Below are 22,451 nucleotides of genomic sequence, written 5' to 3'. Positions count from 1 at the left end.
TCAGATTCCGCACCAAGACTCCCACGACCGCTGTCTCTTTTGCGTAGGTAAAGAGCATGACCATAACGCCTGCTCTATTTGCCAATCTTTCGTACCCAAGACCGTATGCAGCTGGCTGTCTGGCCACGCTAAATCTTTTTCTAGAGAACCAAAGGCTTAAACTTCTCATGCTTAGGGTGGATCCCGAGTTGGCCGCCTTAGCCAAACAACCTCGGAAGAAGGCCACGGTTTGCAGGCCTTCTCCAGATGCCGCTCCGCATTTGGATGTTCTGCCGACTACCGTTCTAGGGGCCGAGGGACACCCGGTTAATCTGTCAGTTCCAACGGCTCCTCTGGAAGAGGCCATGTCATTACCCGCAGAAAGCATGTCAGCAGAGTTGATTCAGAGATCGGACATAACCGACGTCAAGGGGGAACCATCGCTTGACTGGCCAACTGAGGCTTCTCCTACTCCAGCACAGGCCTCTGTTTCCCTTCCTACCTGGATGCACACTCCTACTAAAAGGAAGCAGAAAACAAAATACTTGAGCCCGACGCCTCAAGCACCCCCAGACTGAGAATTCTTCACTGCTTCTTTGATGCAGACCTTTGTGGCACTTGCCTACAGGCCCGACTCCCACTAGCATCCCTGTGCTGAGTCCTAGGCCGGCCTCTGCCTCCTCCCTGCCTTTAACTTGTACTCAGCAAGCAGTTACTCAGGAAGACCCAGACCAGTCTTACTCCTCCTCTGAGGAATCTGTCTCCTATGTCTCTCAGATTGCCTCTCCCATAGACTATTACTCAACTGAAGAGAATTCCATTGAAGGGGACTCCCCAACTGAGGACTTGCCATTTGGGGAGACTATTTCAAAAATGAGAGAGCATTTCAAGTGGGATACTTCTTTAGTCTCTGAAACCCAGAATAGATACTTTGAGCTTCTACAGCTTGACTCCCCTTCACCATCAGTCATCCCTCCAGTACCCCAAGCTTTCTTGGATGCCGTCACTTCTGTTTCCAAGAACCCAGACTTTCAACCTCCTGCCCCTGAGGCTGGATAGGTTTCACAAAGTCCCTGATGACTACAAGTTCCTAATAAAACCACCCTTGGTCAACCCAGCAGTTATTGCAGTATCCCTAGACAGACAGTCTAGGCAATTGCCTTCTGCTTCCCTACTACCATCCGATAAAGATAGCAAACCCATGGACAGAATGGGAAAAAAGGTATACACCTCCTCTACCCTAGCTTTCAGGGCTATAAACTACCAAACTGACATGGTGAAGTGTCCCCTGGACCTGGTTTCTCAGGCCACCACCTTGTTGGGTGCCACCCCTGACTGTCCAGCCAGATCTGACATTTCCTCAAAATTGTCCCTGGTCACCCAAGTAGCCAGACACTCTATCCGCTGAAGTTATGATGCAGAAGAAGCAGCTGCCAGATCTGCTGCCACTGCATCAACCTTGCACAGATACTCCTGGCTCAGACTACAACCTCTGCCAGATGACTTTAAAGCCAAGATCATGGATGCCCCTCTGGATAACTACCTTCTATTTGGCAAAAATGCTGCAGAACTTTTTAAAAACTTGCAAGAAAAAAAGCAAGGAACTGCAGGACATTAAGCACTTGCTGATGTCCCCAGTGCCTAGATACTACAGGAACTGCCCAGCCAAAACATCCTTTGTCAGAACTTCCCTTCTACTGCCAGACCATGTAGGGGATCTTGGAGACACCCTTATCCCAGACCCCCTCAACCACTACCCCCCATCAAACAGCCCTTTCTGGATAGAGGGGGTCCCTCCTCCGTGTGACTGCCTTTCCCAAGTGCCCCTGTCCACCTGCCTTACTCAATGCCTACCCTTTTGGAAAACAGTCACTACAGATCTGTGGGTTCTCTCCATCATCCAAAAAGGATACTTTCTTTCCTAGAAAGAAAAACCTACACCAAGGATTCCTTTCCCTCCCAAAAATCAACTCCCTCTACTTCCTCCCATCCTGCAGGAACTAGTCTCCCAAGGAACCATAGAGCCAGTTCCCTCAGGACAGGCGGGACTAGGCTTCTTCTCTCGCCTTTTCTTAATCCCAAAACAGGATGGTCCCTGGAGACCAATCCTGGACTTCTCATACCTAAACCTGTTTTTACAGGTCCCCTCCTTCAAGATGCTCTCCCTTCAAACTCTTTTACCCCTCATCCCATCTCAAGCCTTCATGATCACTCTAGACCTAAAAGATGCTTACCTGCACATCCCAGTCCGACCATCCCACAGGAGGTTCCTACGCTTCTGTGGGCCCTCTTCTAATTTTCAATTTACTGCATTGCCTTTTGGCTTGTCTACGGCACCCAGAGTTTTTACCAAGTGCTTAGCCCCAGTCATCGCCCATTGCAGAACCAAGGGAATACAAATCTACCCTTACTTGGACGACATTCTCATTTTGGCAGAATCAGAGTCCACCCTTGTAGAAAATCTCAAATTCACCATGTCTCTTCTAAACAACCTGGGTTTCACCCTCGACCTCCAAAAATCCTCTCTCCTCCCACAACAGGACAAGGTTTTCCTAGGGTGCAGAATCAAAACAGATCTCATGAGATCCTTCTTACCACCAGACAAGGTTCATTCCCTTTCTTCCCATTTTCTAAGTCTACTGACAGAATCACACCTAACTGCAAGACAGTTTCTACAAACTGTAGGTCTCATGGCTGCCAACTTCCCCATGCTCCCACTAGCAAGGATGCACATGAAGAAATTCCAGTGGTACTTAAAGAATGTTTGGTCACAGAGCCAACAACCTCTAGACAAACTCACCCCCCTTCTGTCCTGTCTAAAATTAGAGTTGAAGTGGTGGATTCAGCAGGTTTCCAACAATCAGGGAATTCCTCTGCAGCTCCCTCCCACTTCTCAGCCTATGCACACAAGTGCATCAGACCTAGGCTGGGGAGCAACCCTGCAGGACTACAGGGCACAACAGTGCTGGTCCCCTGCCAAAACAGCACATAAATGTCAGGGAAATAACAGCTGTCCTACTAGCTCTAAAAGTTTTCCTTCCCATGCTGCAACTGGGGATTCTCCACATTGTCACAAACAACACTACTGTTATGTGGTACCTAAACAAACAGGGAGGGACAAAGGCATACCAGTTATGCCGGATCACCCTGCTAATCTGGGAAATAGCAGCAAAACACAACCTCGTCCTGAAAGCTTCATACATCCCCTCTCAGAAAAACAAGCCGGCGGACTTGCTCAGCAAAACCACCTTTCTGCGACATGAGTGGATGTTGCACAGGGATACCTTCCTACTCATAGTCCACCAGTGGGGCACACCACAAATGGATCTGTTTGCCTCACCCCAGAACAGACAACTGAACAAATTTTGCAGCAGGACTCACTCACCACTAGCCTGGAGAGTGGATGCCTTCAGTTTTTCTTGGCAGGGAATGTACCTATACTCCTTCCCCCTAATTCAGAGAGTCCTTCTGAAAATCAAGAAGGAACAACTGAAAATCTTGCTGGTGACTCCCTATTGGCCAAGGCAACACTGGATGTTCATCGTGCTATGCTGCTGCAGTCATCACACTAGGGTTATCCTGTCGTCAGGTGGTCCCGCAGTCGGCCTGAATTCCAAAGCCTTGGTCCGGCGTCTGTTGTCGTCGCTTCTTCCCTGACGTCAGTGTGGCAGGGGTATAAAAGAGGCAGCCGACTCCATTTTCCCCAGTCTTTCTTGCCGCGCAGTGCCCGAAGCAGAAGCAGTTCGCAAGTGCCGGTCGGCCAGCTCCTGAGATTTTCAAACAGAATTTCAGCCGAAGTCTTCTATAAAGCTAAGTACCCCGTTGGGGAAACTTTTCTTGCCTCAGACCGATGTCAGACAAAGTTAATAATTGTATTTCTTGTGGGAAGCAAATACTTCATAAGGATTTTCATTCTTATTGTATTCCTTGCCTAGGCCCAGACCACGACGTTTCTGGTTGTCGGTTTTGCGCTAGGTTCAATAAACGCACTATTAAACGTCTGGCTGATACCGCCCGACATTATTTTGGCAGAAAATTCAACTACATTATGTCGTCGGAACCTCCGAATACCGCTATGTTTAAAAAACGCAAGGACAAAGACCAGCAGCCTAGACCTAGACCAGATACCGAGGTCTCGTTTAGGCCTGCCGCCGGATCTTTGGTATTCAGTGAGGCGCCTACGCAGCCCCTGACTACCGCAGATTTAGAAAATACGACTACCTCTCAGTCAGAATCTACTGGGCCACTGGAGCCAGTTCCTCCTCAACTTGCGGACGCCAGCCCTGGCGGCGATCCGGAGACTATGGACAGGCCTTCGGTTTCAGAAGGCGTCTTTAAACTGACGGCTCTTTCCGTTAAGTCATACGCTAAGCTTCCAAAGGATAAGAAACTGGGTCCACAGACTCCCATACAGGCCCCTATGCCTAAAAAACAGATGCTCAAAATGGCAGAGGACCTGATTACCCTTATCAGAGGTTCCCAGCCCCCTCCTGACAAAAGGCCTAGACTGGAGGAAGATTTACCTCCTCCTGATCAGGAATCCATTTCCTCATCAGACTCTGAGGAACAGGATTACCCCTTCCCTCTCTATGAAGACTCAGATGCTGAGGAGTCTATTCCCTCTGTTTCCCCCCTGAAGACTTCTCTTTTGGGGGAAACCCTGCACACCATGAGAGAGCATTTCCACTGGGAAGGACAAGATTACTCTGACTCCAAGAAAAGACTCCGTGAGTTTCTTCTTTTGCCTCAGCATAGACCCCTAGCCATTCCTCCTGTTTTGGACATTCTGGATGACGTCTACACTGAATCCAGTCTAAATCCAGATTCCTTACCTCCAGCACCACCTAAACCAGACAGATACTATCGAGTCCCTGACTCTCACAAGTTTTTATATAAAAGCCCTGCTGCAGACCCAGAAACCATTTCCCAGGATCCCAAAGGGGTTAAGGCCTCTACTGCTAAGAATCCACTACCTGCGGAAAGAGATTCCAGGGCATTAGAAAGATGGGGGAAAAAGTGTATACTTCTGCCACTTCGGCCATGAGGGCATTAAACTGCCAATTCCACATGATTAAATACCAGCAGTTCTTGCTTACTCAGTTAAAACAGAAAATGATCCCTCAAACAGATCAACTAGATTTCAAAGGGATGCAAGATTTGTTGCATGCAGCAGAACAAGTGGGAAAACATACCTTGCAGTGTGGTTTTGATTCTTTGGAGGCCTCATGTAGAGCAGCAGTCACAGGGTCTGTGTCGTAGACACGCTTGGCTTAAAGAGCAGACCTTACCAGAACATGTCAAAGCAAAGTTACTGGATGCTCCACTGCAAAAGGATGCGTTATTTGGTGTCAAAGCAGAGGAAGTTTTAAAGAAGATGGAAGAAAAGGCAAAATCAATGCAAACAGTTAAAGATTTTTTACAGGTACAACCTCCTCGCTTCAGCAGAAACTGGCCATCAAAAAACTGGTCCTTTCCTGCTTCAGACAGACCCCAAAGGGCAGGTACAGACGCCCTAGGGGCAGAGGCCAGGCACAGGGTACCTTCAGGCCTAGTCAATGGCAAACAACAACTCAAAGAGGGGGAGACGACAGATCTCAACCCTTCAGAAAACAAACTCAATGACTTTCCTCTTCGCCTGCCAAGCAAAATTGCCCAGGCAGCACCTCTAGGAGGAAAACTGGCTCTTTTCCCACAAAATTGGCACATCATAACAAAGGACAAATGGGTTCTGGATATTATTACCCGAGGCTACAGATTTCATTTTCACACTTTACCACGGAAGAGAGGCATGCCAAATCTGCCAAAAAACCAATGGGCAGAGGCACAAAAGCAAATTTCAGCTCTCATGAACATGAAAGCAATTCAAAAGGTACCTGCAAAAGAGCAAGGTCAAGGATTTTACTCAAGACTGTTTCTAGTACCAAGAAAGGACAATGCCTGGAGACCCATCTTAGACCTTTCAATTCTAAACCCATACCTGGACATTCCCAAATTCAAAATGCTCACACTACAGCAGCTTCTTCCCATGCTGGGCAAGGAGTCTTGGCTGGTAACGTTGGACCTCCAAGAGGCATACCTGCATGTCCCTATCAGACAAGATTGCAGAAGATACCTCAGATTTTTGGCAGGCACAACGCATTATCAATTCTCTGCATTGCCCTTTGGCTTATCTACTGCGCCCAGAGTATTCACGAAATGCCTGGCATCAGAAATTGCATACTGCAGACAGCGAGGAATACAAATTTTTCCATATCTGGACGACTGCCTGATCCAAGCGGACAGCAAAGACATCCTATTACAGCATCTGACATTTGTAACAAAGTTGCTAAGTTGCCTAGGGTACACCGTAAACAAAAAGAAGTCAAAACTAATACCCTCACAAGAAATAATTTTCCTGGGTGCCAGCTTGAATACAACAGCCCAGATGGCTTACCTCACGCCAGACAAGCAAAAACAACTGGCTCAGTACTTCAAAAAGATGGCAACTTCTGCCCAGCTCACTGCAAGGAAATTCCTGCAGGCATTGGGGTACATGGCATCCTGCATTCAACTAATTGCATATGCAAGGCTGCATATGAGAAAACTACAATGGTACCTAAAAAGTGTATGGTCCCAACACAGACAAAGCCTCGAAGCAACTATAACTCTCATTCCCTGCCTTCAAAAAGAGTTTCTATGGTGGGCTCAAGCATGCCAAGCAAACAAGGGCCTTCCTTTTGTCTCACCTCCACCAAACCAAACCTTGACAACAGATTCATCAGACTACGCCTGGGGTGCACACATGGCAGGACAATGCATACAGGGCAAATGGTCTGCAAACCAAAGGCAACTACACATCAATCAAAAGGAGATGCTAGCTGTAAAAAATGCACTAACAGCCTTCAAGGACCTTTTGCATCCAGGACAACTTCTAATAAGGATGGACAACACCACAGTTATGTGGTACATAAACAAACAAGGAGGGACGCACTCCTACCCACTATGCAGACAGGCAATGGACTTGTGGAACACAGCATTGACTTACCAAGTACAACTGCAAGCACAATTCCTGCCAGGAAAAGAAAACATTTTGGCAGACAAATTAAGCAGAAGTTTGACAGACCCTCACGAGTGGAGACTACACCCACAAGTATTCTCAATGATAACTCAAAGGTGGGTCCACCAGACACAGATTTGTTTGCCTCAACCAACAATTGCCAGCTACAAAAATTTTGCATAAGGACTTGCCATCCCCTGGCCTGGAAAGTAGATGCCCTATCATTCAGTTGGACAGCATTGTCAGTCTACACCTTCCCACCTCTGCCTCTACTCACCCAGGTATTACTGAAAACCAGATCAGAGAGACCACAGATGATCCTCATTGCCCCGGACTGGCCACGTCAACACTGGTACCCACTACTACGAAACTTGACTCGCAGCCCTCCATGGATCTTGCCTCAATTCCCGCTGCTGTTAACCCAACAAAACTCTCAGATCCTTCACAGTCAGCTAAGGACCTTAAATCTAGCTGCATGGAAAATACCTTAAATTATCAAACAACACTTCTCTCAAAGGACGTCCAGAATGTTATTTTGGAGGCCAAGAGGCCCAGCACCAGAAAAACTTACTCAGACAAATGGAAAAGATTTTGTGTATGGAGCCAGGCCAGAAGCCTAAATCCTGGCATCCCAAATATTCCGCACATACTCCAATATCTAACTGAGATGCTACACAAAGGCCTTTCTTTCTCATCCATAAAGATCCATGCTTCAGCCATTTCAGCTCAATATGATACGGTTCCTCCATTTTCTCTCATCCTTTGCTAAGGCAGTTTCTCAGAGGGGTAAAAAATATAAGACCCCCCAGAAAACCACCTACTCCAACTTGGGATCTAAATTTTGTTCTGGAAAAGTTAACACTTCCTCCTTTCGAACCAGCCTTTTCTGCAGAGCTTCAATACTTGTCATGGATGACAGCCCTGCTGCTGGCTATCACCTCAGCACGCAGAGTCTCAGAACTGCAGGCACTTATGGCAGTGGAACCTTTCATCATTTTCCATCATGACAGAGTATCTTTACGCACCAACCCTACCTTCATGCCAAAGGGTAGTATCCAGTGTGGCTCTCAGTCAGACCATACACTTGCCCACCTTTTATCCAAACCCACAGAACAAAGCAGAAAGACTCCTTCACTCTTTGGGCATTCACAGACAGTTACATTACTATTTGGACAGGACTAAGGCCTTCAGAAAATCTGACCAACTCCTTGTATCCTATGCACCAGGCTCAGAAGGAAAGGCTATTTCAAAACAGACCATCTCCAAGTGGATAGCACATTGCATCCGCGTTTGCTACTCACACCATGGGAAAGCAGTGCCTGCTAGTATTAGGTCTCACTCCACCAGGGCTACAGCAACCTCAGCAGCCTTCCTCCGAGGAGTCCCAACAAAGGACATTCTGGAGGCAGTTACCTGGAGTTCAGTGCACACCTTCACCAAGCATTGCCACCTTCCTCTGTACTCAAAAACCAGAGCTGGGTTTGCCACTGCAGTTTTGCAGGGCATCTTAGCTGCACCTAACCCAGTTTAGCTCCTACCACCCAACCATAGCTTTGGGACTCTACCCAAGTGTGATGACTGCAACAGCATAGCACGATGAACATAGTACAGTTTTGTACCTACCATAAATGTAGATGTTCGAGTGGTTATGCTGCTGCAGTCCATGTTACCCTCCCTCCATCCCCTCTATCTAACTAGGCTTTTGTTATACCTCCATGTACTTCAACCTTTGGGAAGCATGTCTATATGGTGTATTTGCTTACAGCTAGTACCATTGCTTTGCACTAAGGTATGTTTTGCAAGCTTCTTATTTTGCCTTCTTAGTTTGGGGCACCTGACATCTGGGGCAAGAAAAACTGAAGAAAATGGCGTTGGCTGCCTCTTTTATACCCCTGCCACACTGACGTCAGGGAAGAAGCGACGACAACTGATGCCGGACCAAGGCTTTGGAATTCAGGCCGACTGCGGGACCGCCTGACGGCAGGATAACCCTAGTGTGATGACTGCAGCAGCATAACCACTTGAACATCTACATTTATGATAGGTACAAAACTGTACTTTCTTCCTTCTGTTTTCACGAGCCAAGGGCAATCACCACAAGTTACCTCACAAGGTGGACCTACTAACTCAACAACAGGGATCCCTCCTGCACCCACAACTGTCTTTACTGCAACTAACTCTGTGGGTGATCAACTTTTTATTCCTTTTAGACAACACTACTCAGAAGATGTGCTATTGGTCCTGAGGGAGGCCAGAAAACCAACTACTAGAAAGAATTACTTGTCTAAATGACAGAGATTCTTGAAATGGTGTTCTCTGAGAAACAAGGACCCATTTCAGGCAGATCCTCCCCAGTCTTGAACTATACCTGCGGACTCATTAAGGAGAGACTAGCTTACTGTTCTGTCAAAGTTAATCTCTCAGCCATTTCTGCATGCTTGCCATTACAGCCGCCTCTTCTTTCCAGACTGGATGCAAAACTTTTCCTGAGAGGGGTCTTGCACATCAGACCACCAAGAAAGCCCATCCCTCCTACCTGGGACCTTTACTTCATGCTGGAAAAGCTTACCCTACCCCCTTTTGAGCCCAGCAGTACAACATCTCTTCAGATGTGCACATGGAAAACCATCCTATTAGTGGCCATTGCCTCTGCTGGAAGAGTGTCTGAATTGCAGGCACTGATGGCTGGCCCTCCTTACACCACCTTCCACAATGACAGGGTTACCCTACGCACTAACCCGCTCCTGTATGCCCAAAGTAGTTAACGAGCTATCCTTAAACCAGTCTATTCACCCACCCACCTTCTTCCCCTACCCTACTAGCCTCCACGGAGAGGATTCTCCATTCCTTTGATGTACATAGGCAATTGAGATTCTTCTTGGACAAAACCAAGTCTTTCATAAAATCTGACCAATTTCCTTCCGTCCTAGGGCCTTGGGTAAGGCAGTCTCCAAACAAACTATCTCCTCCTGGATCAGAAAATCCATCCTTTTCTGCTAGTGTCATCATCACAAACCATTGCCTCAAGGAGTGCGAGTGCATTCTACCAGAGGCATGGCTACTCTTAAGACCTTCCTGAAAGAACTAGACACAGCTTCCATCATGTAGGTAGCCATCTGGTCCACAGTTCATACCTTCACTAAGCACTACAAGCTGGGCCAGGCCTCTAGAGCCAGGGCAGGATTTGCCAGGGCAATCCTGCAAGGATTCCTAGAATCCTCCACCTTGGCCACCTCCCAACATTCCTCTTAGCTGTGGTACTCTCCCACAGTATGAATACTGCAACATGGGAATAGAAGGACATAGAATAGTTGTGTAAAATCTTACCATAACCATAGATGTCCTTCTTTTCCATATTGCAGTATTCCTTCCCACCCTCCATCTGATGTCCTCCATCTCCTCTGGTGTATCCCTCACTGGTGAGATCAGACCACAAACTAATCTCGCTGGAGGTCCTCATCCCACCCCCACCTGAAATAAAAAAGACCACAGTAAAGAACTTCTCAAAAGCCGACTTCACACTTCTAAAGACTAGTGTGGTCTCCTTTAAGGCCCCCGAGCCGGCGGAAAACAGTACTCAAGCCGCTGAATCACTTACAAATGCCTTCTACCAGCACCTGCAGGACTGCATGGATAAGGCAATCCCAAGCAAAACAAAGACTCTTTGTACCAAAGGCAAGCGTCCAGTCTGGTGGACCCCAGCCATAAACAAACTCTACAACAAAAGGAGGAAGCTACTACAAGATAGAGCAAAATCCTTAAAAGGTAAGACACCCTTGATCACTATAAGTAAAAAACTAAGAGCTCTCATAAAATCATCCAAAGCAAATTTTGAGAGAAAAATAGCTAAAGACTCAAAAGACAATCATAAGGCCTTCTTTAGCTATGTTAGAAACCTGGGAGGAAACTCCCAGATATGCTCAGAGCTAGTTCAAAATGATGTGAAGATTACTGATCCTACAGACATTGCCAACATACTGGCTGACAGGTTCAGTGCAAACTTCTCCCCCCCCAAAAGGAGAGATATCTATACCAAGCGATTGCAGCCCCAAACATCTCCAGCCACCAAGTTAGAACTGCTTTCTCCAAAGCAAAAACACAGCATCCATGGGACCTGATGGTGTCCCCGGCTGTGTGATCCATGAACTCAATGAGGAATTAAACCCACAGCTAGGACAGCTGTTTAATCAAAGTCTTACCTCTGGATACGCACCCAGGAGTGGCGCACTGTAACTGTGGTACCACTTCACAAAGGCGGTGCCTCCACCGACCCTGAAATTACCGGCCCATTAGCTTGACAAGCCTTATCTGCAAAGCCATGGAGAGGATCATAATGGACCTCATAAATAAAGACATAGGAATTTGCAGACTTTGGATCCAACCCAGTTTGGCTTTGTCAAAGGCAGATCATGCCTTTTAAACTTGGTTGACTTTTGAAACAGTCACCAAAGCCATTGATGAGGGAAAGGCAGTCCATACAGCCTACCTCGATCTGGCTAAGGCCTTCGATACAATACCCCACTCGGGTATCATTGAAAACTCATCAGCTTAAATGTCAACCCATACATCACAAGATGGGTTGCAAACTGGCTGAGTGACAGAACCCACAGGGTCAGAGTTGCTGGCGCCATGTCAGACTCAAAGCCTGTCACAAGTGGTGTCCCACAGGGCTCAGTCCTGGGCCCACTCTTGTTTGGCATCTACTTTTCCGAAGTACAAGCAAACACAGGAGGGTTATGGCTGACAAAGTTTGCAGATGACTGCAAACTGGGCGCCATAGTAGAAAACACATCTGACACAGATATCCTTCAGAAGGGTCTCACAGAAACGGATAACTGATGCCAGAGCCACGGCCTAAAGTTAAATGCCAAAAAATGCATAGTCATACCCTTCGGGAAAAACAAGGTTACCCCTAGCTACCAAATAGGTGGCAAGATCAGGGACCTGGGGACCCAGGTTGATAGTAGTCTGTCATTCGACACCCATGTAGCTAAAGTAGTTAGGAAGACCTTCTACATTGCCCACCTTATCATGAAGGGATTCTCATCTAGATCAAGGGAGGTCATAGTCTCCCTTTACTCATCACTCATCAGACCAATGATGGAGTACAATGCCCCATTCGGAATGTATCTGACCCAACACTTGCAGCAGCTGGAGAGGCCACAAAAGTTCCTCACCAAAAGGATAAAGGGTCTCAAAAATCTGTCCTATGCTGCCCGACTGAAAGAACTCCAGCTCTCTTCAGTCGCCACGCTTGCTCAGAGGTGACCTTTGCCTAACATACAAGGCCATGTCAAACCCAGATTTGATGAATATGCTTCACCTCAAAATCTAGATCCATCAGTGCCACAAGGGCGGGAGACTTAAACCTTGACATGGCTATTAATAGGACGTGCTGGAGGGATAGATTCATCACCCAAAGACTCCCTATGCTGTGGAACAAAATCCCGGTACATGTGAGGCAGAGCACCTCGCTGGCCTTGTTCAAGAGAAATCTTGACCAATGGATGGGAGATCGCAGATATACCCCAGGGATTACCTCAGTGTCACTGCTCGACAGAGGCACAGCAAAATAATGGGTATAGTTCCCCATACTAAAGGGGTGGCGTAAGCCACAAAACGATGGGCTAGGCTTGTAAATGCCCTCGGGCAGATAGCCTAGTATGAACCTATGAACCTATCACTATGGGCCACTTTCTACAGCCCTGCAGGGTCATTTGCTTTTGCTTCTCCTTGGCCTTATAGTCTCTTCTCTGGGCTTCAGGTTCTGAGGTCTGTGTGTGCCGACGTCACATTAATACTCCATGGTCTATGGCCTTACATGTGACGTCCCATGCACCTATGGCAGCCAGGCTTAAGATTTTGTATAGGAGCCAACGTCGGGTTGCCTGGGGGCTGGAAATCCCACAGTATGAATACTGCAATGTGGAAGAGATGGACATCTATGGTTATGGTAAGATTTTACACAACTATTCTGTACCCATCCTGTTGTCCAGATCGCGTTTTGAAGAGGGCCAATAAGGTGCTCTGCTTGACATGAAACTGGAGTCTGTTCCAAAAGTGTGATAACCTCTGGGAGACAAATCTGTCCCTCGAACAGGTTCTATTAATGTCACATAACAAGTTAAGACCTTTAGCGTGAGTAACCGGTGTACCGTTTGACTTACAGATGTGCAGCATTTCTAATAAAGCAGGGTCAAAGATTGTCTTATATGCAAGGCAGAGATCACCTCTGAATAGTCTGTATGAAACAGAATAAAGTGACAGTGATTTCAGACAATCCTCTAAGGACAGATGCTGAAGATCTTGAATTTTTCTTGTGAGGAACCTTTGTGGTCTCTCCAATTGTTGCAGGTGCATGAAGAGGTACATACCAAAAGGGACATACCAAAGTGAACGCTGTACTCTATTATTGGCCTGATGAGGGAAGAGTACAGAGAGGTTATAACTTCTTCTTTTCTGGAGGCATTGCCCTTACTTATGAGATGATCAATATAGAATTTTCGCCTTTCTTACCACTGTGGAGATATGGTGATCAAAGGTAAAGTTGCTGTCAACCAGTGTGCCCAGGTCTCTCACCACTAAGTGCGTACGTAAGGTGTTATTGTTGATGTGGTAGTTAGCAGGAACATCGCTCTTGCCGAAAGGGATAATAACACATTGTTTTGCATTGAGTTTAAGGCCATGACTTTGGCACCATTCATTTGTATGTGTAAGACCCTGTTGTTGGAGGTTGACATAGTTTGGAAATTTTCCGACTGCTCCCAGTTTGCAGTCATCAGAAAACTTTGTCAGCCACAGACCTTTAGTTTTAGCTTGTACTTTGGAGAAATATATTCCAAACAGTAGAGGTCATAGGGCTGATCTTGTGTAACACCACTGGTTACAGGTCTGCTGTTCGAAGTGGATTCCCCCATTTTGACTGCATGCCACATGGGTTCTATCAGTGAGCCAGTTAGCGACCCATCTAATGATATAAGGGTTGATACCTAGTTGGGTGAGTTTATCAATGATGCTTGAGTGGGGAATAGTGTCAAAAGCCTTGGCTAAGTCTAGGTAGGCTGTATGCACAGATTTCCCCTCATCAAAGGCCTTGGTGACTGTCTCGAGAAAGTCCACCAGGTTTAACAGGCATGATCTCCCTTTGACAAATCCAGATTGAGTAGGGTCAAGTGTTTGGAAATTACTTATATCTTTGTTGACACAGTCCATGATGATGTGCTCCGTGGCCTTGCAGTTAAGGCTAGTCAGGCTAATAGGTCTGTAGTTCCCAGGGTCAGTGGAAGCACCACCTTTGTGCAAGGGGATAACAGTGGCCTTTTTCCATTCTGCTGGGATGAAGCCGGTGCTTAGACTATGACTGAAAAGAGTACCCAATGGTGTTGCTATTTCTTGTTTAAGCCCATGTAGGACGCATCCTGGGATGTTACTAGGTCCCATAGATGCTGTGTTTTTGACCTTAGAGAGAGCATTCCCAACCTGCTCTTTAGAGATGCAAGGTAGAGGACAGGTTGTAGGGATGTCATGGGGGTACGTGTGGTTAGGATAGGGGATTGAAGATTTAATAGAAACTGTCGGCTAACAGGTTAGCAATGTCCACAGCCTCGGTATATGTGGTGTCTTTAACTACCAGTTCAGCACAAATCTAGGTCCTTTCTTTGAGGTTACGGATATAACTAAAGAACTCCTTATGGTCTTCCATAGTTGAGGAAGCTAATTTGGATTCATAGTTTGCTTTGGAGGACTTCACAAGAAGTCTTATTTGCTTGTTTAAGCTGAGGAGGGTGTGTTTCCAGTTCAGGGCTCGCTTCCTCATTTCCTCCACTTATTGTAAAGCCTGTTAATGACAGTTGTCCACCAGGCAGGTTTGCTCTTCCTTGAGGAGCTTGTTTTGGTCCTGTCAGGTACGGCTGAGTCATTGCAGTAATACGGGTGTTTGTATAAATCATTTATGTAGAACCCTGCATAGCTGCCAGTTCCATCTGAGGGGGGAGGTGCAGTGAAGCTATTTATAATCTACTTTGGAGAAGTTTTGTAGTTTAGCTGCTGCTGGGGGGGGGGGGGGGGGGCAGGTGTGATAGTTACTTCGAATGACTCTGATTTTTGGTCAAATCTCACCAGGGAATACCTCACAATGGGGGTGCTACAGTGGTCCCCCATATTGGTAAGCACCAGATCCAGGATGTTGGCACCCCTTGTAGGGGTGTCAACCAGCTGGTCTAGGGCATTGGAGTTAATGAAGTCAAGGAATCTTTGGGCAAGTGAGTTTGCGCACTAGCAATTTACCCAGTCACTGGATGGGTAGTTAGTCACCCAAAATCATGGTGTTCGGATGTATCTTGATAGACTGAAGTAAATCCAAATAGGCAGAGTGGGTGACCTGATTCATGGAGGGAAGCTTTAATGCCTGACAGTTACAGCCTTATTGCTAGGATGCCCCTGTGGCTGCCTGTAGGTCAGCCACTTCTAGATGGCTGTTGCACTCATATTGGGAATGCCCACTCAGTATGGGGGGGTTGGGGGGATGAATGGGTTTAAGTCCAATCAAGAAAGGCTGGCATGATGGTGAGCTGGCATGGGGCAATAAATAACACACAGAGCTGTGCTGCAATATGCTGTACCTCCAAGATAATACAGTATACTGTTTAAGTGAGCATGCTTACACAGCTGTACTTTCCTCAAACAACACATGAGGAATACTAAGTGACATCTTAAAGACCTGGAAACTAAAGCACAGGCAGTCTAGAACAGTGACTGTAAATGACATGGTACGGTAGTCACAACTCCACATCCTCTCTGTGGATTTCCCCTTCTGTTGTAATAGGCTCTGCGTTACTACTTGGGGAGCTCTCCTAGATTCTTACCATGTGCTGGTAGCCTAAACTCACAAGAAATCCCTTAATTTCAGTTTTATAGAGATATAAACATTGCTAGCTTTGAAAACTTTTCAAATAAGCATACTTCGAGTAATGTTCCAGATCAGGCTATGCAATATTGCATTCATGTGCAATCTGCACAAACCAAATGAAACAAGAGTGTAGCCTCTGTGCACAGAGGCATTGCTCTTCTGGAATTACATGATAGCCCGTTCTCCAAACCTTAAGGCATTCTTTCTTCTAGGTAAGTACATACTTTTGGTAGTCTCCTTCAACAAGACATTGTGTCCATCTTATGCATGACAGACAAGAAGAATGTTTCTTTGGGCTACTAGTCATTCAGGATACCCTTTGAGCAAGGTCTCTTTGTAGTAGCCCACAGTGCTTAGAAAGGTTTAGCTTTCCAGTTCACCAGAGTCATCCTCGAAAGATGGAAACATTTCCTTTCTATGGACTCTGGATCTTCTGCATACCTTTCCTTCTTTTTCCACAATATACAAGTTGTTAGTCAAAGCCAAAATTTCTGATGTAAACAGTGTTTTGACTATGAGATCTATTTTCAGGAGTGTGTTATCATACACTCTAGTTACAAGAGGAGTAATTCTTGCTGAAGGATATGATTATACATTTCTTGACAGTTGGCCTTAGTCCATTGATTTGGCACCAACTATTTGTTTGGGACAGGCCCTCTTGGTGGATCATGGTGTCCTCTGGGGAGTTAGTGATAACATCAAGTTTGCAGTCATCTACAAACGTAGTCAGCCAGGAACCATTAACGATGGCATTGACCTCCAAGAAGTAAATGCCAAAGAGAAGCAGCCCTAGGATTGAACCGTGTGGTACATTGATAGTGGCAGGTCTTTTGGAGCAGGTAAAAACACCCACCTTGGTTTCCTGGGTTCTATAAGTCAGACAAGTTACTGTCCAATGAGGAACATGAGTTTTTACATTTAGCTCTGAAAGTTTATCTATGATACCTGCATGTGGGATTTGCAAGGTCTTGGATATGCATTGTGTACTGATTTGCCATCATCCATTGTTACAGTAACTCTGTCAAATAAGTCTAACAGGTTAGGTAGGCAGGATCTGCCCGTAAAGATCCCCCAGCTGGTTTGGGTTGAGAGTCTGTAGGTTATCTCTGTCCTTATTTATTAATTCCATAATGTTGCTCTCCATAGCCTTTCAGATGATCTAACTATGTATGCTGGTAGATGAGCAATATTCACTGGGTTTGAGTATATGTCATTTACTAGCTGCTCTAAATATTGCTGGGCATTGTTTCTGAAGATTCGCCTGGATGGCTATTTTTAATTCTTATATGGGTTTGGTTGATTTGCTCAGGGTGCAGTTACTTGTTTAGTTTAGCAAGGGAATTTTAATATCTTGAGATTTAAGTCAAGTTTTGCATGCAGTGAGTTTTTTCTTGTATTAAAAAGCCTCTTTATAATTAGGTTCTACACTATGGATTTATTTTTGAATTTGTCATTGTATCATTTGAGTAAGACAAATGCATCTTTGAAGCCATTTACATGTGCATAGAATTTGGCAGTAAAGGATTCTACTTAAGCAGAGAGGTTGTCATGAATGTGACTGATTTGTGGTCTGATTTGACCAGGGAGGAAGTTACAGTTGGTGGGGAGCAAAGCTGCCCCATATTGGTAAGGACCAAATCTGGGATTTTTTTGCCCTTGGTTGAAGTGCGGACTAAATGGACCAGGGAGTTTTTTCTGGGCATACATGTTTGAGGATGCAGATGTCTTCCAGTTTATGGAAGGATATTTGAAATTTCCTAAGAGAACGATGTTTGGTTTAATACATAAGGACTCCATACTCCTTAGGTAGGAGGTGTGGCATGAGGGGGAGACATAAAGGGAGTCATGTGGTTAGCTGTGATACGATAAGGAATTTTGTTAATAGTAAGTTGCACATTGAGGAGTTCCAGGTCATTGTCTTATAGACTGAGTCTGGAGGTAAATTCTTTAAGAATATGTCAACACTGCTGCCTTTACTGCCTTTATCTAATACTGTGAGCCTGAATTCATGCCAGGTATTGAAATCCAGCATGGATGGAGTGCTTTCATTGGTCTTGAACTACTCTCTATGATGCACATGTCCGTTTTTTCCAGAACAGGGAAAATCTCCTAGCATTGAGCAGCAATACCTTAATGTTTGGATTTTGTTTTGTTATGTTGGAAGCTTTGGAAGACCAACATTGCCTAAAAGAAAAGCACTATAGGGATGAGCAAATATTTAGCCAGTGTAAAAAATCCTTAGGGGAGAGGAAAAATGGTTAGAGCCAATATATTACACCCCCTTTGAATGACACCAAGAAGCTAAGCTAATTGTTGAAAGCAATCTTTTGTTCATATTATGGCATCATTCTTGGTGATGGTAGAGTGCTTCTCAAGGCTAGCTTTATGAGATCTCCTTTGTGCTTCTCTTCATATGGCCCAGGGAGGTATGTCTCAAGTAATTTATACCCACGTGTACTGTGACTGTGTCATATGTGTACTTGTGGTGCAAAACTTGAGAGCTTCTGTAATGGGACAGATCCTGATAGGCAGCTGACCATGACCATCTTCTTGCACAGTCTAGTGAGTGGTGCATTAGTGTGTCTCACTATGGAATTACTTATGACTAGGATATTGGGTCGGGTGTGGTGCTTTAGTGTTTCTCACTATGGAATTACCTATGACTAGGATATTGGGTTGGGAGTAGTGCATTAGCGTGTCTCACTATGGAATTACCTATGACTAGGATATTGGGTTTGGAGTGGTGCATTAGCGTGTCTCACTGTGGAATTATCTATGACTAGGATATTGGGTTGGGAGTGGTGCATTAGTGTGTCTCGCTATGGAATTACCTATGACTAGGATATTGGGTTGGGAGTGGTGCATTAGCGTGTCTCACTATGGAATTACCTATGACTAGGATATTGGGTTGGGAGTGGTGCATTAGTGTGTCTCACTATGGAATTACCTATGACTAGGATATTGGGTTGGGAGTGGTGCATTAGTGTGTCTCACTATGGAATTACCTATGACTAGGATATTGGGTTGGGAGTGGTGCATTAGTGCGTCTCACTATGGAATTACCTATGACTAGGATATTGGGTTGTGTGTAGGTTTCTCTTATGGACTTTCGAACTGAGTCATTTTGACTCTTCGATGCATGTTTCATGGAGAGTGCTGCCTGTGTTGTATGTTTGTGAGGCTGCTGAGGGTACTTTTTTTGGATTACTTTTAGGAGGCCTTTTTGGATTAGGCAGGTTATGTTTAAGAGCCTCAATATATGAAAATTTATGTGTTTTGGTCTGAGCTGTTTGTGCTTTTGGTGTGGTGATATGTGGTACGAACAATCTGCTTATTTGCTGTGGCTTTATGTGATAAATAGTAAAGTGTAGGAGCCAAAGTACATATTGCTGCTGGACTTGGGACCTTTCTGTAAAGTGTTACTGTCAGGCCTCCAAACATGTAGTTGCTCCATTCCGACAGTAACCTTCTGCTTAATGGGCATCCCTCTTGTTTGGACATACAGTTATTCCGATCTAATGAGGCCCTTGTATCGAAAAATTGTTAAGCTCAGGAACTGGAAAATAATATGCCCCTAAATGCCCTTGGTGGCTGCAGAGAGCTATCCTTTGTATGCACATGAGGACATCTTAATGGCTTATGAAAAGTATTGCCTGTATAGACATTGGTTGCTGGTATGCTTATTTACTGCAGCCAGGATCTGCTGTTTGATAGTATCCTGATACGATGAGTACCTTACATAGCTGCCCTGTGTGTGACTGTTATGATGGAATTCAATGTCTCTACCTTTGAGCAGACTTATGTCTTTCCTAAAGAACTGCATTATGTTTTTATTGGCTGTGGAGGTTATCTGTGTTTCACCTTGCCATTCTACCATATAATGCTGTGCTACCAGGCACACTAATTCAGTTTAAGTGAGGGTTGTGAGCATTTTGGGTTCACAGACTTGCTATAGCTGTGACTTCTCAAAAGTAATCTGTTGCAGGGAAGAGTTAGGAAGTGTGGGTCTTCATGGATTTAATTGGATTATTTATGTGTGGTTGGAACTAGATCACTGAAAGAAATATTTGTATATCTAATTTTTGTGGGAGTGGAGCTCCCATCTCTTTTTGTTATAGTTAGCACTGATGGTTAGCAAATATAACAGCAGATGTTCTGTAGTCCTAGCTCACCTTCATTCTTACATATGGGATCGGCCTATTTACAAGCTGGAAGTCTTCTAGTTGGCTCGTGGCTAGATAGGTATCCCATGGTGCACCAGTACAATCCCCAGATCTCGTTTGCTGCATCGATGAGTTCGGTTGTGCTTCTCTTTGCCTCTGGCTAAGTGTTGTATTTACTTAAACCTTTTTCCAAAATATTTGGCTCTGTTTAGTTTAAAATAGTAAAAAGCTGTTACTGTTTTATTGTTAGTCAGTTAGCATAGTTGCTGTTAGTTGCTGTTAGTGTAGTTAGCTTTATACTTGCGCCATTTGGTGCAATCGTTGGCCTTTAGCCTTTTTTGACTTAGTGTTGGTATTCTGTGTGCTGGTTTTCATGTATTCATAGACTTAGTAGTGTTTTAATTTGCCATCATCGTTAACAGAACTACGTTCTGTTATTTCCTGTCATAAGTCTGAGTTTTTGCGGATTCTCGCTTGTTTTGCTGATATTACTGTTTGAGCGTGTGATATTCTATCCTTACTGTAACTTTCTAGGTCTGTTTTAGTTAGAAGACCTAGTTTCTTCATTTCCTTTCCTGCCTGGGCTAGGCCCGTTTAAGTTAGAGGACCTAGTCCCCGTGGTGTCTTTCTCTTTCCTGCAGGGCTAGGCCTGTTTAAATTAGAGGACCTAGTCCTTCTCCTCCTCCTCCTCTGTGTGAGTGTGCCCATTCTGTGAGAATGTCCAAAGAGAGTAAGGATCATAAGCCATCTGGCTTTAAAAAATGTATTAAGTGCTCTCAAAAAATGTCCATAACGGATGGTCATGGTTACTGCGTTTACTGTTTGGGGGGCATCCATTTACAGGAGACCTGTTTATTCTGCCATGCTTTTAGTCCTAGGGTGTTGCAAGAGAGGAAAAACAAGCTCATCCTAAAAGGTCTTCTTAAACCTTCTTTTGAGGAAGGTCTGTCTAGCTCTTCATCCTCTTCCAAATCTACTAAGGGAAAGTCTGAATCCTCCAAGAGGCCCTCCCCGGCACCGGCTGGTGTCTTGGAGCCACCTCTTAAAATCACCAAATCAGACAAATCTACTGTCTCTTTGGCTCCACAGACTTCGGTGCCAACTGAGAGCAGTATGGTGATTACAGGGTCTGTTCCAAATATTTCGGAGCCGACCACTGAGACTATTTCATGGAGCCGGTCTATGGATCCTCTACCAGTCTCCACTATATTGAAATCTCTGATACGTCAGAGATCCTGCTCTCCTACTCTGTCAGTCCAGGTCTTCCAGGAGTTTATCAGAAGAAGAAGTGGAGAGGGTAGTGCTGAGACTGTTGGAAGTCATCTGCGTTGCCTAAATTGCTGTTGGCTCTGACCCAGTCAGTTCCGGAGCCACTTGAGTCCGTTCAGCCCTCTGCGATCATTCCTCATCCGAGCCATGCTGGTCTTTCGGAGCCGGAGTGTTTAGTACCACTGGTGGAACCTTCGGTTCCAGCTCCCCCTGTGACTGCTTCTCTGCTCCGACACTTTCGGCGCCGTCCATAGTGTCTAGGGGCCGAAGCTCCCCGGTCGGCCCCGACAGGGATGTTTGGAGCCGAACTTCTTCGGTTCCGAGTCTTCCTCTCGGCGCGTCTGCTAGGGTGAGTTCAGACCCTATTTCTATCATGGAGCCAATGACTCTGGAGCCAATGGCATCCTCAGTCTCCTCGGAGTCTGGGAGGTCTTCGGAGCCAGAGAGGCCAGTGTTCGAGATGATGAGTGTGCTGTCCTGATCGTCAGCTCCTACCAGAGGTACCAACACTCTTCCTCCTAAAGCACCTACTTCTGTCTCCGATCCTACTCCCTCCGTGGACAGCAGACACCCTCAGCCTCAGGAGCCACCAGCCAGTGGCCCCCACTCTTCCGAGACCTCCCCCGAATGTCCTTCTGAGGAGCCCCCGCAGAAAATAACATGTAAGAGGAAGCATGTAGACTTCCAGGATGAGTCTCTGACCTCTGACACTGACCTTGAGGAGTCAGAAGGGTCCCCCAAGTCGTCCTCTGATGTCTCCTTCGTAGACATCCTGGAAATCCTTAAGCAGAGATGCAGCTGGCCCACTGTCACCCCTTTTGATGAGGAGTTGGTGTACCTGAAGGCTTTCGGGTCTCTACCTTCAGCCTCTTGTGCGTCTCCACCTTTCGACAAACTGATGGATCTAGTTAGTTGGAAGGTGTGGGATACTCCTGATGCCGTGGAGCAAGTCCCCAGGAGACCGAATAAGTTTCTTTTTGCCCCTCCTGAGAAAGATTTTTTTTGTCTAAGGGTATTCCCGTAGATGCCATGGTGGTGGCAGTGGCCACTAAGAAGGAGCTAGCTGAGACGACTTCTGTTCATCGGCCGAATAAGA

General features: G+C 45.7%; 1 protein-coding gene across 4 annotated transcripts in view; it reads left to right on the top strand.

The window, feature by feature from the left end:
• The window catches only part of GIT1 (GIT ArfGAP 1), a 1,727,505-nt gene that overhangs the window by 742,206 nt on the left and 962,848 nt on the right, over nt 1-22,451 (top strand). The gene's annotated exons all lie outside the window — the stretch shown is intronic.

Source organism: Protopterus annectens, chromosome 13.part0 (genome assembly GCF_019279795.1).
Source record: "Protopterus annectens isolate FY-2018-M chromosome 13.part0, PAN1.0, whole genome shotgun sequence".
NCBI classification, from domain to species: Eukaryota; Metazoa; Chordata; order Ceratodontiformes; family Protopteridae; genus Protopterus; species Protopterus annectens.
The sequence above is the reverse complement of the archived record's forward strand: the minus strand, read 5'-3'. Positions and strand labels throughout refer to the sequence as shown.